We start from the raw sequence: 15,943 nt of genomic DNA on the forward strand, positions 1-15,943 counted from the left end.
GGGTTCCATAATGGAATGACATTCACCTGCTTTCTTACAGGACTTGCTAAATTTGAGGCTGTATTCCTACTACTGTGATAAGCAATATTCAGCATGGCAAAAGATAAGAAACAAACATTTATTTCTTTCTGCTTTCAGCTCTCCCAAGATGTAACTCATCTTCAGCTTCCTTCAGCTGTTAGAAGAGGGTTAAACAACCTCACTAGGAAGCAGAGAACTTTATCATAGCTAAAGAGGATTAATGCATGCATAATCCCCTTACAAAGCCACTTGCCTTCCAACTCCAGTGTGTAAAAATAAAAAAAGGATCGGATCAATGTTATTTTTCTTATATCTAATTCAAGAACAATAGAGCACATTAAGTAATTAAAATGTTCACCTGTAAGGTGCTTAAAAGCAAAGCTGCTGGCAGATATATAATTAGCTCCAGTTAGCTGCTTGCTTGTTTACTTCTGTTGATTTACCCAGAGTGGGGTCTTTGGGCTTGGGGCTTTATTTAGAAAACATTTTATTATTGTATAAAGTAGTGCCGTGGATTGGCAGGAACCAAAGATAGAAAAATAGAAATTAGATAATTTACTGAGCCAACATACATGCTAATATAGGATATTTCAGGTTCTCCTTGTTATGCCATCTTCAGTTACTGGTAATTTATCTTTTGTCAGAACTACAGTTCTTAATAGGTTGGGTAAAATCACCTCAAATGTTACTAATTTTCTTGTGTTGTCTTTCTTCTGCAGAGGACCCAGTCTGTTCTGCTTGTCTCTGTACATGACATGCAAAACAACAGGCTTTCAACTTTCTTGAAAGGAAGGATGACTTAGAAAGATGCAGAGCTGTGCATTCCCAGACCATGACAGCATTCTAAAAACAAGGAACATATTAGGACTACTATCTGTACCATTTTTGTGGATGCATGTGAAGGGGTGAAGAGCAGGATTTTTGCCTGGTTTCCCCTGCCACCTCTGCCAGACTCCTGACTCTCCAAAAGCCAGGGGCTGTAGGTTGACAGACCACGGCAGGACAGACAGACAGAGACCTCAGTGGATGGAACGGGAGAGGAGAGGAGTGAATGGCAGGCTGCAGCTAACAGCTCCCTTGTCATGAGCTACAGGCTTTGCTGCCCATAGGTCAGGACAAGTAATTTTGCATGGCTTTATAAAATGTCTTGAAAAAATCTGGCAGCACTGGGACAACAAACCTTGGGAATGATTTGCAGTTGTTTGTTGTTTGTCCATGTGAAGGGGTGACTCTGCAGAAGAGCCCACAAACAGTGTTTGTGATCTGAGTAAGACATTTGGGACACTGGAAGATAATGACTGACACCAGGGAGGAGGAGGAAATAATATTATACTGATGTTGTGTGAGCACTGTAGAGGAAGTGAGTCTTTAAAGTGTGAAACCTCCAGCACTGGAAAAGATAAGCAGTGCCTGCAGAAATCAACTTGTGAGATCTGTTTCTCTTGCTAAGCTGCCTTTGAAGATTGAGGGGCTGTTTTGCTTTCAATACCCCCAGGGAAGTTTTCCCTCCTTTCTAGTCTTGCCATTGATCTGAGCTACACTCCCAGATCTGTAGGTGTCTGTACTCCTGTGGCAGGCTATGATAAAGCCCAGTGGTTTTTTGAACAATATAAATGATTGTACTTCACCTCCCTGTAGGCCTCGAGTTCAACAGCCACAGGAGACTGAGCCTGTCAGCAAATGAGCCCTTCACGGCTTCTGGTTTCTTAGTGAAGTGTTGGTTTCATGGCTCCTGACAAGTTCATCTCGATATAAAAATGTGGGCAAGTTGGCTCTTCCCCCTCCCTTTTTCCTTTTCCTGTGGAAAACTTTGCTTTGCTGTCCTGTATTTACTCTCTTGCTTAGGGATCAAGGACTAAAGAAGTGCCTGCCAGCTCCCCTGCCGAGTCCAGGGCTCCACCTTCCCTCCAGGGACTGCATGTACTTTAAGAAATTGGTTGATGTTGAAGTGGCCTTGGACACACTAAAAATCTGGAGAAGCTCCTCCGTCACAGAATCATAGAATATTCTGAGTTGGAAGTGACCCACAAGGATCATCCGGTCCAACTCTTAGGTGAATCACACAGCCTGTTTCAGCCTTTCCAGCTGTCAGCAAGCAGGAACCAGATGTGGACAGCTGCTGATCTAGTACAAGGCCACCAAGGTTGGGGGAGTTTTATCAAAGGTGAATCCATCCATCCATCCATCCATCCATCCATCCATCCATCCATCCATCCATCCATGTGAATTCTAAGGCCAAGTTACTCAGGTTACCTATTTACACCCACAATTGACTAGCTTTGATTCAAGGATGAAGTAGAAGATGTACGATCCTGAAGATGTTCTCTTTAAACCTGTTTCTCACAGAGGGGCAGAAGTTGCTTAATGCAAGGTTGTCATCTGGTGCCTGTGACACTTGGCTGACATCACAGCTCGGTATCTCCAGCAACATCAGACCTACCAGCTCAACAGGGATGACTGCATCAGCTCCCCCAGCCTCCAGCCACACAAACATCTTTCCTTGTACAGCAGCTGCTGCTTTCCTGTGTGGGCCCAGCCAGAGCTGTGCCTGGAAAGCTTGGGACCTCTTGTCCTGCTCTGCTTTAGAGCTTGCACACCCCCAGCACTGCAGGATGACACATCCCACCTGCTGCTCCTGCTCTCAGCTGGCAGCCAGGCACATGTACAAGGCCTTGAAACTCAACTCAGGCAACATGCACAGGGTGGAAAGAGGACAAATCCCAGATATATTGTTTTCCCCTTCTCTTCTATCCCTTAATCTTTCCTCTGGCAGCCTGTGTTTGACTGATAGTGAGTCCACATCAGCTAATCACAGCGTGTCCTGAGTATCTCCAGCTGTTCCTTGACAAATGATGAAGAAAGTGGCAGAGCTCGACCCTCATCAAAGAGACCCCTGGGCTTCCTGACGAGGGCATGGAGGCACCAAGTGGCACACTCATCCACTGTCACATGTAGACATCCTCTCTCCAGCCTGCACGCTCAGCTCCACATCAGCAAAGGGGAGTCCTACCAGAGAGCCCCAAACCAGGCTTGAGTGGGAGGCTGCAGGAGTGAAACAGGGTCTTGTTGACCAAGCAACAGAGCCAGCTGCCTCAGGGAAGACAGAGGTGCTGTGAGTGCAAGAGCAGGCCAAGAAACCAGCCAGCTCCATCAGAAACACCTATGGGAACAGCTGGGTCACAGCAGGAACTTGAAGCCACATCTCTAGAAACTCTAGACCCTGAGAGGCTGACTCGGAAATGGGACAAAAGGTAGCAATTGTGTTTGTTTGCCTTGCCCTCTGACTTCACCCTTCCTGTTTCAGATGGGTCACCCTGACTTCATTTTCAGACTTCATGGAACCACGATGAAGTCTGGATAAGTAAGAGCACTGAGGGCTTTCCTGGTAGGTCTGTAAATGCATTTGGGCTTGGACTCAATGGGGTGGAAAAAATCTTCAACTGTATTTCTTTCCCCTAGTCCTGGAGTATGGTGTTTCATTTACAAATCTTTCAGGCTGCTGGCAGGTTGCAGTGGTGTGACCAAAAGAGCCAGTACAGGAGTGCATGGGGCTGTGGCTGGAGAAATCTGATGTGGGGTTTTCCAGTTAAGCTAAATCTCTTCTTCCCCAGCAGGGTTAAAGTTAACTCAGCTGTGCAAACTCATTTATATTCAGACACATGTGGCTATAAATGGTACTTTTTGTTCCTGACAAATATGAATATAGTATTTGCTCTGAAAACTCACCATTTCTCATGAAAAATCTTTCCCCCTTGCTATTTGTCTCCAAGATGTTGAATTTTACTTGGCAGATGGACAGTGCAGGAGGGTGGCCATGCTGCGTGGGAAAGAGTGAGTGTCTGGGATATGGGGCATCCTCTTTTCTTCTGAACTCTTGTGCAAGTTTTACTCATTTTATATGGTGAAATGCAAATGGCAAAAAAAAAAAAGTGTTCTTCCAAACTGTTGAGGACAAAGGGAAGATATCCTCCAGTGAGAGGATGGACAGAATAGTGGGTGATACCTGACAGTCCCTGAGAGAAAACTTGTTTCATCTTATTTTCCAGCTTGGGGATTGGATTTTAAAAAAGGAGCTGACAGGACTGAGAGCTGTTATTCAAAGGCGTAGTATATTTTTTCAGCTGCCCTTTCTGTACTGCTGGGTCTGTACTCTGGATATAACGTCCTGCACACAGACTTTCCTAACTAACTGGAAGAGAGTACACTCAGTTGACTGGTGGTTGTTACCAAAGAACATCCATCATGACCAGTATGTCACAGGACCCATTATATAATTTTTGATAACATTAAGAGAGCCATATCTAACACATCTCTCAATTTCTCAGGCGACTGCATAACAGAGCCAGTTGGATGAGGTCTGTCTCAGTCTGGAAGTTACTCAATGAAGAGTTTTTCAAGGATTTGAAAATTTAACTTTTAAAAGTTTCCCACTCTCAAAATCAGTAGGCTCTGGAATTACTTCATTTTTTTCTAGAATTATCATGTCAATCCTTTAAAAACTATTAACATTATCTACATAATGCCAGTTAGACAAACTCATCTAAGAAATATCTGATTGAGCTTGGGAAATGATGGAAAAACTCACCACAGGAATATTTCATGTTGTAATGTCAGAAAATACATTTATATAGGTGTATGTGTATATCTATATGTGAATAATTGCATATAATTTCCCTTGCTCTGTGAGCTGAGAAAATAACAAAGAAATATTATTAGATAATATTATGCTGCTGGCCACAGAGCTGTTGTTCTCAGCACAGAGGGGCTGACTTTACATTCTGCCTGTTTACAAACCCATCACATTAACCACAGGCACAGAACTGAGGAGCACAGGAGAAATGGAAAAGCTATTCAAGAAGCTGGCAGTTGACAACAGGGTCTTGAAAAGTTATTTCCGTGGATTCAACTAAATTTCTTCTTCCCCCTTTCCAGACAGGGCTCTGCTAGGAGACAGTTTGGTTCACTGTGGTTGAACCAGCTGTTGAAATCCCAGCCACCTCCTGAGTAAGTGAAAAACTAATCAGAAGCTGCCTTCAGCAAGCTTTGCTTTACTGAGCACTGCCATCTCCTCACTCCGGCAGTGTGCTGCCCACTACCAAATCAACAGGCATCTTATTCCTTCCTGGCTCTTGAGCAGGTGCCTCTGCCTCCTGGCCCCCTGCTATGCCCTGACTACCAGCCCTGTGCTACTCCCTGTCCCCCCATACTGTCCCCTCAAGCCATCTACAGCAGTGAAAAGTTTCCTATGAAGGCTTATACTCCAGACTTCTGCCAGCACAACACTGTTGGTCTAGGACCAGGGGTACTTGCAGCCCTGACAAACAGGACATCTTTGACCAAGGGGCCAGGAGGCAGAGCCCTTCTGATGGGCTGTTCATGGCCTGGGCAAGGAAGTGCTCAGGGAAGCAGAGTTTAGTGAAGAAAGTTTCTGATCAGTTTATAGCTCATTCAGGAGTTGGCTGGGATTTCAACGGTAGGTTGCAAATCCTATTCAAAGACCTCAATTCTGTCTGCTCCTTCACCTTAGTGTTAAGTGCATCTGTGTGCCTTGAAGACCAGAGCCAGCCCTGGATTCAAAGGCTGAGGCAGAATTCAAGCTCTGAAAGTACAGGCTGTCATTTCCATTATTACTTTTTGGCAATCCCATTCCCATGTCCTCATGTTTAACCAAATGGAGGATACTCCAGGGCAGCAGTACAACACTGCATGCCTCCTTTCCATGCCATTGCTTGCAAGACCAATCTGGATTAAAAGGAGCTGGTGTTTCCCTGCCTGGCTGCCCACCCTCACTCACTGTGGGACACTGGGTGTCCCACCATGGCTGAATGTGGCACTCTGAAGCCACCCCACCTCTTCCAGCTGCACAGAGCCAAGCTCAAGCTTGCCCTGCCATATGGTTCTGCTGCCAATCGTGTGAAATTGCAGAGATGCTAAGGCTGGACACACGGATTTAGCAGTTTAAACGTAAGCCTAGCTAGGGCTTGCACCAAAGTCCTGGCCCTGATGTAGCACCAGACACGAGGACACCTGTGGCTGTGTAGCTGGGGTCCTCCTGCTGCAGGGGTGGCCCCAGCTGGATCTCTCCAGTGGTCCTTCTCACTCACATGTGCTGCAAACTCTTCTCCAATGATTAGATAAGAGGAATTGCCCATTGACTTTGATTTCAGTTGTTCATGACTGGATCAAAGGATGTATGCTCTCTTTGCTCCAAGTATGCATTTTGGGCTAATATAGTCCAGATGGCTATTTCATTTCAGCCTTTATATTTATTCATGGCCTTTCTATTTAACTTTCCTAAAACAAATACTCACTTGTAGGCATATATTAATTCAGGAAAAAGACTTCCCTCAATCAATATGTTGAGGTTAAGTTTCTATACCACAATTGGTCCTATGTACATATTTTCTATTTTTATTACCCCACTTCTAGCCTCAGATATATGAGCAATTTCTCTGACATGTTTACTTTGGCTTTTTTACAAATTTACACAAATTACATCTTCTCTGATTATTAGATTTACAATATGCAGATATTCTTTCATTGACCTTTTAGCTAAACCCTTCTGCAAACTTTGGCTGAATATTAATAAATTTACAAAAATACCAAGGAGTGCAAATGTTTGCCAACATGATATTGCACCATCTCTGACCGCAGCATGCCTGTCCAGCAGAGGATAAAATTTGTTGTTGAATTTATGTGCCATCTTGCAACCAATGTGTGAACACAAAGAGTGGAAAAGCTTAAGAGACCAATGAGATAAAAAGTTTTCAGTTAGCATTTACATCCTCTTTTAAACTGGATCTGCAGGTTGGGTCTTGTGAGTTGGCTCAGAGGCTGCTGCTGGAGAGCCGAAGGCAGTGCCTGGCAGGAGGTGTCCAAGAAGGGGCAGTGCATAGCTCTGGGCTCAGCAGGAGGGAGGGGACATGGGAAGCCTCAGTTTAATCTGTCTGGTATTTGATTTGGGCTTTTGGTCCTTGTCTGGATAACAGGGTTGCAATTCCTCTTAGTACACTTTCAATAAGAACATCTGAAACTCAGCTGCAGCCAAGCAAGATTTTCATTTTGGGTAATCTGATTTTAGCTTAGGCGATTAGCTGCTCCATTGTCAATGGCAAAATCTAATTGTCATTATAGTTTCTCTTCTGGAGCCAACAAGTGTTAATGTCTTACAAGCTGGGTCTTACTTCACACCTTCTCTTCTTAAGCAACCTCTCCCAAAGCATTTGCAAACAAAGGAGGTGATTTCAGACCCAAGCATGAGGAAAATGGTAGCAATCACTTATCAATTTTTCTGTTGTGTGAAATGGACACAGTGGGCCACCTTTTAACATTCTGGGTATTAATATTGGCCTGAAAATCTTATATATATATTTATATTTAGCATTCATAATATAAACATACTTTTCATGACATAGGTTAGATGAAGTTGGCCAGAACCAGATCCTCTTCAGCATTTTACACCCATATTTTTATGTCTGAGTGACTGCTCCAGAAATCAGTGTGAAACTGGAACAAAACAGCTCTCCAAGTTTCATTAAAGATTTTTTTTTTGTTTGTAAAACAGTTTCCTCCAAAGTTTGTTTGATTTAGAATAATAAGAAAAAAAGATGGTGAAACAATTTATGACAGCTCTTCCTTTCCTTGCCAACCCTGTTAAATCAAAAAGACAGTTAGAAATGTAGAGTTAACCTAAGTACAAATCCTAAGCCTGAGAAGAAAAGGAGACAGCAATGATTGTATGAAGACAAGTTTTCTGTAATGCCACTTTCCTTTTGGTTGGATTTCTACACCAAATAAAGCTAAGGTTTAGATACATAACCCGGCTGCTCTCGGAGAAATTTTTCCAATCTTTTCTAAGGCTAAAAGCAGAAAGAAAATGCTTTGATGGCTTGGAAAGGCAAATGAAAGACAGCCCACTCTGCTGTGTGTGATGGAATAGCATTGCTAACACCACGTGTATGTAAAACACACAGCGGTGCTCACCAGCCTTCAGACTCTCTGCCCATGGAGCTCCCTGGGGGAACTCTGAAAAACCAGTTAAAAGTCCCTCCCAGTCCATGCTTCAGAGAAAATCCCCAAAATCCCCACCTGAGAATCTAAGTGCTTTCCCATAAAATTACCTCAGACTAATTGGAAAAGAAGGAACAATTGCAATCAATGCAATTGCCCTCAATGCAGTGATATTTAGAGTTTGCCTGCACAAATTAAAGTCCACCCATGTATCAGTATTTCTCCAACTTCTAGGCCACTGGCATGCTTGCTTATCCCCAGCTCTGAGCAGCTCCAGCTGCTGTGGGTGAGCACACCCTGTCTGTGGCTGCTGGGATGGATGGAGGCAGGACCTGCTTAGCTGGGTGCCCTCCACACCAGCCTGTGGAAGTCTCCAGATACCTAACCTGCTCCTGCCCCACTGCTAGCCAGCCTGAATGAGGTGTCTTGTTTGTATCCAATAGTAAGACTGGGTAAGACTGGGGCTGGCCTCAGGTGCTTGACTCTGGGCAATATTTTCCCTTTCAGCTGGGGCCTGCTCTGCTTACTCCCATCAGTTCCCCATCAGTAGTAGTTGCCATTGACAAGGAATCATAAGTTTTGGTGGCAGCACGTGCACAGATGGTGTGGGAGCAACAGGGAACAGAAGAGAGGATATGGGATATTCAGGACTTAAGAGATAGTCTTTCCAAGGGGAGATTATTTCACTCCAAAGCCCCCACTGGCAAAGGTCTCAGTGAAGAGCCTTGGCTAGAAATTCAAACTTCAGCTTTGTTTCAGAGTCCCTGTGCATACCCTGGGCAGTGCAAGTACTTTCAGTTACTGTGGATAAAGGAAGAACTGTTAAATAGTCCGTTTTCTGGATAAGCAGTAAGTATAAGTATTACAATAAAATCTGGCTACAAATTTGCTGGTTTGAATTTCTGTGTCTTAAATAATATGTTTGTGAACATGTTTTCTAGATCTCTTCCCAGACTTCCCCATGCCAAACTACCCTGTATTTTGGAGTGTAGGCTCGCCCAGGGCCAGCAACATGGGAAGTCAGCACAACAGTGCCTGCATTAACAGCTCAAATCTTCTGCAAGAATTTGGATTGTAAGTATTTGATGCTTCCTGTGGTTCCCACCCCCACCCCTGTAATGATCACACCGATTTTTCATAACCCTTTATGTGTTGAAAAGAGGAGCCAGGTTTCTTGCTGTTTACAGTTATACATAATTTCTCAGATTCACTTTCCTTTATTGCTGTAGTTTTCCTTCCTCTGTTTCTACTCATCCCCACAGGCCATCTTTAGCCAGATTACTGACGACTGATTTAATTGGTGTTATAGGGATGAACTCTGAGAAGGTCTGATGGCACAGCATGAGCTGGCTGGCACTGGCAACCAGTTGTAACATACCCCAAGTAACTATGCTTTTCTATTTACTTTTGTAGTCTTGAGTGATGATGCTCTTCTTTATAAATGGATTGGTTTTGGACAGCAGGATGCTACACTGTTTTGAGACTTTGTTGTTGTTTTAAATAAACACCACTGAAGTACCAGGTGGGAATTTAACCAATGGTTGGAAATCAAGTCCTACATCCAGCTTGGACAGGATTTTGACAGAGTCAAATCTTCTTTTGGGTACCTCTTTATGGAGAAAGATAGTGAGAGTGCTGTGCTGTGGAGCTGGAAACAAAGCAGCTCATTCGGAGCCTTGGGTAGGGTGCTGGGGAAAGGACTCTGCATGGGCCAGCTTGTACCTCAGGGCAGGTTGACTTCTTCTGGCAAGGTGCTGGCTGGGTGGAGTGATGCATGCGGCTGGCTCTGAGTCAGTGGTGTTACCAGCTCTTCTGGCATGACATCACTACTCAGGAAGCATTAATTTTAGCAACAGAACGTGACTTTGTGTTGAGAGGAAGTACACGGAGAGCTTTGAGTAAAAAGCACATGACTACAAAGGAGTGTGATTACTTCCGAATTGTGAAATAAATGAAAGTGGCTTGTGTATTGTCTTTCTGTGGTGCTGCTTATAGACAGCAGTTGTACAGCAGCACTTGAGTTTCCTTTCTGGAAATATGCTGCAGACCACAGGAAATTGCTAAGCTTAAATAAATGTGTTTATTAACTATATAGGAAAACTACCAAGTATGGACCCCTTGTGATCACATTTCCCATTACATTCTAGTAACTGTTTGAAACTCAGGCAAAAATCCTGAAACTCCAATTAGTAGAAGCCACATGGACTCTCCCTGGCTTCAGAAGAAATGCATGAGGATGTGAAGAGGGACTGAAGCATGGAGTGATGCAGCCTTAGATGTCTTGTCCAATTTTTGCAGCATGGGATCTAATATGGCTCTGACTACACAAAATTTTGGACTGCAGCTCTCCAGTTTCTTTGCCATGTTCTCAGTTCTCTTACCTTGAATGTAGACTAACTTTGCTTTAAAGAAATAATTGCTTCTGGCAAGATGGAATGTGGTACTTGCCATGTGCCATAGATTGCTGCAGTCTGAACATAAAATGCCATAAAATGCCTGCTTCTGAGATCCCACCAAAATTACCTGACTCACCTTGGAAACATGGCAGGTAATGGCAGGATTGTATAAACTTAATACTGCCATGAGGGGAAAAATGAATCCCATGGAGGCAGACACAAAAGGCTGCTGACCACAAGACACAACAGAAAAATATCATGCTGAAAGAAAGCTGGTTTAAGGCCATTTGATTCTTTGGTTTCCTCCTTGGAAATGTAAAAGAAGTGGAGAAAACTACCTTAGAAATAGAAGAGAACTTGACAATACCCATAATGAGGAATAAGGAGGAGCCTTTTGCTGCCATAGTGTGGGCAATGACTGACTAAATGCCATTATCAAAGGTTAATATCTGAAAACAGTACTGGCCAACATTTCTGTGACTGTACAACACTCCAAGATTCAGCTGTTTGATGCTGCCTGTCATCCTCTGGTAACACAGCTGGTACCATACAGCTAGAAAAACACAGAGCCTATAGCTTCCTAGGAACTTGGGTCTCCCAGGTTTCTACAAAGCAGCCCAACAACTCATTGAAGTCCTTTATTAAAAAGATCAAGCTCCATCTGAAAACTCATCAGCTTATCTTGTCCCTACTGCCTGACTAGGAAGCTGACCCATGACCTTCATGTCCTTGGATGGTCAGGGAAGAATTTACAGAGAGCAGCTGCCAAGGTCTGGTTTTGTTAAGCTGAAGGAGCCATGAAGGAGCCAGCCCCATGCATTCCTGTCTATTAAGAGGAGACTGGCACAGCCAGAAAGCCAGAGGGGTGGAAATGCTCTTCAGGAAGATTTTGAGGTGTTATTCCCTTCATTACCGAGGTCAAGGAGCTGTTTAGCTGTGCTGCTTCTGTCCTGACCAGCTGTGCTGGTGGCAGGCCAGCTCTGTGCCACCCCATGAGCACATGGCCGTGGAGGGCAGAGCCAAACCCTGTGTTGCTGAACAAGAGGAAGTGTCTGACGCTGCCAGGGAGGAAATAAGTTCAGGCCTTAAGGACAAGAGCAGCAGGCCACAGCTGAATCTCAACATAAATTTCAAAGGGGATCTGAACTACTTGCAATTTTGTATTAAAGCTATGTTATGCTTGAAGGCCCAAGTGTCCATGAGGGTTGTTCAAATGCTATTTTTGCTTCTGCAAACAAAGGAACCCTTGATATCAAATGAGTGACTATATCTCCCAAGTATGCTGTCCTGTCTAAATATGGAGATATTAGTAAGCATTTGTTTTCATTATCCAAAAAAGGAGGAATTGCTATTTCAATTTTTTCCCCTGAATTTTAATAGAGGGAAGAAAAAAACTTCTGGATGAGGACAGTTTTTTAGTTTCCCAAGAAAAATTACTTCTGTGTGTGCAACACTGGCCTTGCTTCTGCAACAAAAATATTCTTTCAGGATATTTTGATGATGTCCCCTGAGGGGACATCATCAGCTGTTTTCCAGATGTTTTAGCCTTTCTTAATCATACTCCTTCACTGGCCACGAGATCTGATTCAAAGCTGAAGAACGTCATTCCATCCGGCACAGCCCTTCTGAGTCTGCAGGAAGTATTTGGGTTTTGCAGCTTATAAACATGAATTTAATTAACAGATAAACTGAAATAAATCTATTTACAGTGTAGTTATGCATACGACACACCATTGGCAGTTTAGACCTACCAGCACTGCCACTAGGTGATGCATGTTCAGTTTCTATCTCGTGTGCTTTATGCATCAGGTTGAACTTCATAACCCTGCCCTGGTAAATGTAGGGTGCCTTTTAATCCTCAATACTTTCTATCATCTGAAAATTCCCTATCTTGCTGCACACCTCTCTGTCTAGGTCATTTATGAGTCTATTGATCAGCAGGTCCCAGCACAAATTGCTAAAGTCTGTCCTTGACCTTCCTCCATTGTAAAAAAGTTGTGATTTGTTTCCTTTTTTGTAACCAAGCCTGCAGTGGCCTGAGGGCTCTCGTGAAGAGTATTGTCAGAAGTCATTGGTCAAGAAGCAAGGTGCTCTCATTCTTTTCATCTGCCAAGAGTCAGTGCACAGTGTTTTCCCCACCAGTTCTGTGACGCAGGGGTCTGCCTTTACCCTAAACACCAAATTTTGGCTTTTAGCCTGAAGATCTCCATCAAAAAGACTGTTTTCCCCATTGCTCCACTCTCTGTGTAGTCATTTATTCCTCCATGTAGTAGCGGTAAACTGCTCCTTAATCAAAACCGTGCCCTCCGCATCCATTTCCTATTGAACAATAATAATAAGAGTGACTTGTATATTTCTCCTCTTAAAAGTAAATTGGCTGTGTGTGTCTCAGGGTATTTATGCAGGGCCTAGTTTGGGGGGTGGCAAGCTGTGAATGAGGCCCCTGGGTTCTCCCTGGAAGCCTACCATGGAGATGACAGCCCTCTTTGTGACTGGAATCATGTCTGCTACACACATGGCCATACTGATGCTTTCTTTGCTCCATCAACAGATGTAGTCTCCAACTAGCAAAACAAAATGCAGGAGAATTTTTGAAAAAGACTATTTTTTTGAAAAGAGGCTTGGGGATTTTTTTGAAAAGTAGTTTTTTTTAAGCTTGGGGATTTTTTGAAAAGTAGTTTTTTTTCCCATAATTTCTGTAAAAATTGAAATACTTTCTTTTCATTGTTTCTCCAGAAATCTTTGTTTGTCATGTTGAATTCAATGAATTTATCTTGTTTTCATTCATAAAGGACCAAGTCCTACAAACACCAGAACACAGCAGAGCTTTGTGGGAAGTGGATATATCCAGCTTTTTATGCACTCTTGCTCTTGTTAGCTTCCTAGAAACAAATCAGCCAGTATTTTTTTCTTTCAGAGGGAAGGGAAAAAAAGAAAGATCCTGTTTATGTGGATGATGAAAATAAATATTTTTTTAAATGGATGCTAAATGTTAGGCAAACAACCTTGAGAGTTTGATCACAGCTCCTAAAAATGCAGATGAAGGAAAAACTCTCTAAAAAGTTTTTTCATGTTTTACTCTGGATTTTCCAAGTTATCAGACTTCTGGGATTTGCATTTTTGGGAAGAATGACGTGGTGTGGCCCCTTGGCTTCACAGAGACTGAAAGTGAGGTGTCCTTTTGCCAGACTGAAGACAAGACTTACCAGCTCCTTCTCACTTCCCTGGCCCCTGCACTGGTTAGAGCACATCAGAGCAGAAGTCACACTGAGGTCACAATGCCCCCAGCATCCTAGGATGAGCCCAAGGCTCGTTACTTGCCTGTTCTGAGCACACACACTGTCATGGTTTCATCCTCCCCAGTCTCTCATTGTTTCTCCAAATATGCCAGCCAACTGGGATAGCAACATCTTATTTTTGTGCCCATGCCTCAGCATTTTGCTTCTGCACTGGGACTGTGACCCCATCAGTCCTTGACCTGCCCATGACAGGCTCAGACAGGAGAAACGAGTCCAAACATGAAAACTTTCAAAAAGGTAAGGTAGAATAATTTTTCTGCCATTTATTTTTTTTTTTTCTGCTGTCTACCACTGCTGTGGGAGAAGTCCACAAAAGTGAACAGCAGAGTAGGTGGATTATGCAAGCCCACAGGCAGTTCCTGTTACCATTGACCCGTCTCCAGGGGCTACAGAGTCCCACAGAGTCGGAACGGGACGTTTTTCTGATGTGGGAATGCTTGAAATTGTTTAGGCACCTGTTCACATACTTCCACACGTCTCGGTTAGAGGAAGAGCCACAAAACTTAGGATGAAAACATACACATTGGAAAGTAAGACTTGGTGGGGTTTTTTTTTTTATTTTTTGCTTTTGTAAAGGAAGTGGATGCAAGTAAGTAAAGAAAGGAATGTGGATTCTAATTTCTTGGTATTTGATTATTCAAGGGAGTAAGAGGTACAGCAAAAATCCAACCTGCAGTTTGGCAGAGTACAATACCATTATTCCATAGGAAGTAGAGACCATTTATTTCAGTGCTCTCTCTTCCTGATTTGTAACTTCCATGTAAACTTTACACAGACTTCAACAGAGCAGGACTGTGGCAGGTTCAAGGAGTAAGGTCTTTCCTGTACACTTAAATTAAAACAAATCTTGTATTTGCCAGAGGCAGCCTCCAGGTTATTTTCATAAAGAGGAAGTGCAGTGAACTTCTTCATGGACACTTCACTTACGATCTTCCTCACTTTATTTCCCCTTCATATTAAAATAGACCTTTTAGACTGAAAGTTGATGATTCCACTTTGTACATAACAGAATGGTGTGAGATGAAAAGTAGAAGCTAGTCCAGAATGACACATGGAAGAAAACAGCTTCAGCTGCAAATGCTGAACCAGTCAGGATCTGAAAATAATTTCTTCCTTCAAGTTGAAAAAAAATGTAGCAGGAAATATAATGTCTGGGTGGCATGAGCAAAAGTCCTGGGATCAGATGCTTAAAAAAAAAGGAAATTGTTTAAGTATATGAAGTTTGTCTTTGGAGCTGTTGGAGAGCAGAGAGGAAGGAATCATTTGCTAATTGTGCCATACATTTTAGAGGTTCTCCTCATTTATTCTAGTCACATACATATGCACTCTTTTACTACAGAGAGCTATTTAGCCTGCAGAGAACCACATTTCAGTGTGCATGCATTGTAAAACCACTATAGGAAGAGTGTTTAGTGAGCAGCTAATGACTTCCTTAAAAGGATAATACAGTTAACAGTTGAGAGGATGTACAGCTAAATATGGCCCTTGTAAAACTTAGCAGATTCCATTAAAAAACAGACATGCAGGAAGTGTCTAGTTCCTATTAGAACTGATTGTACACAGTTGCATGGGAAGAAATAAATTTAGTGTACAGAATTTTACATCATATCCTTTAAAAGCATTGAAATTCTCTGGGGTCCGCAAATCTGTGCATCTGGTCCACATACACACACACACACACACACAAACAATTAACTGGTGTGCAATTACTTTAAAGGAAAATGTGCATCTAAAACTCAGAGTCTGCACATCCCAAAATGAAGGGGAACATCCTACTGACTGCAGCAGGCCTGGGTTTGGTTACACCTGAACCTCTAAGTTAGGATCTCCCCTTACAGATCCTACACTCACTCAGAGGGATTCCAGGTCCATGTAAAGGAGGGGGAAATCCATCCTTGTAATTTCTGTGTTAGAAAAGCAATTCCATTTGATATAATTTTATATAAAATATATCAATATATGCAATTCTTATTTGATACAATTTTCTATTTTGAAAATTAAAACAGAGCTAATGCTAAAATTTCCTTCATTGGATGAATCATTTATTATGAACAGCAATTATGCATTCAGTCTTACTCAAGTTAAATGATTTTATGAGACTGTGTTTATTTTCAAGGTATTTTCAAGGAAAAGATTTGGAGCCAGAATTATTTAGCATTGAAAGGTTGCTGTTCACAGGAACCTGAAAAACCTTTCTCAACTCTATTTGAAATGATT

This window comes from Vidua macroura, chromosome 1 (genome assembly GCF_024509145.1).
Source record: "Vidua macroura isolate BioBank_ID:100142 chromosome 1, ASM2450914v1, whole genome shotgun sequence".
In the NCBI taxonomy this organism is placed as follows: Eukaryota; Metazoa; Chordata; class Aves; order Passeriformes; family Viduidae; genus Vidua; species Vidua macroura.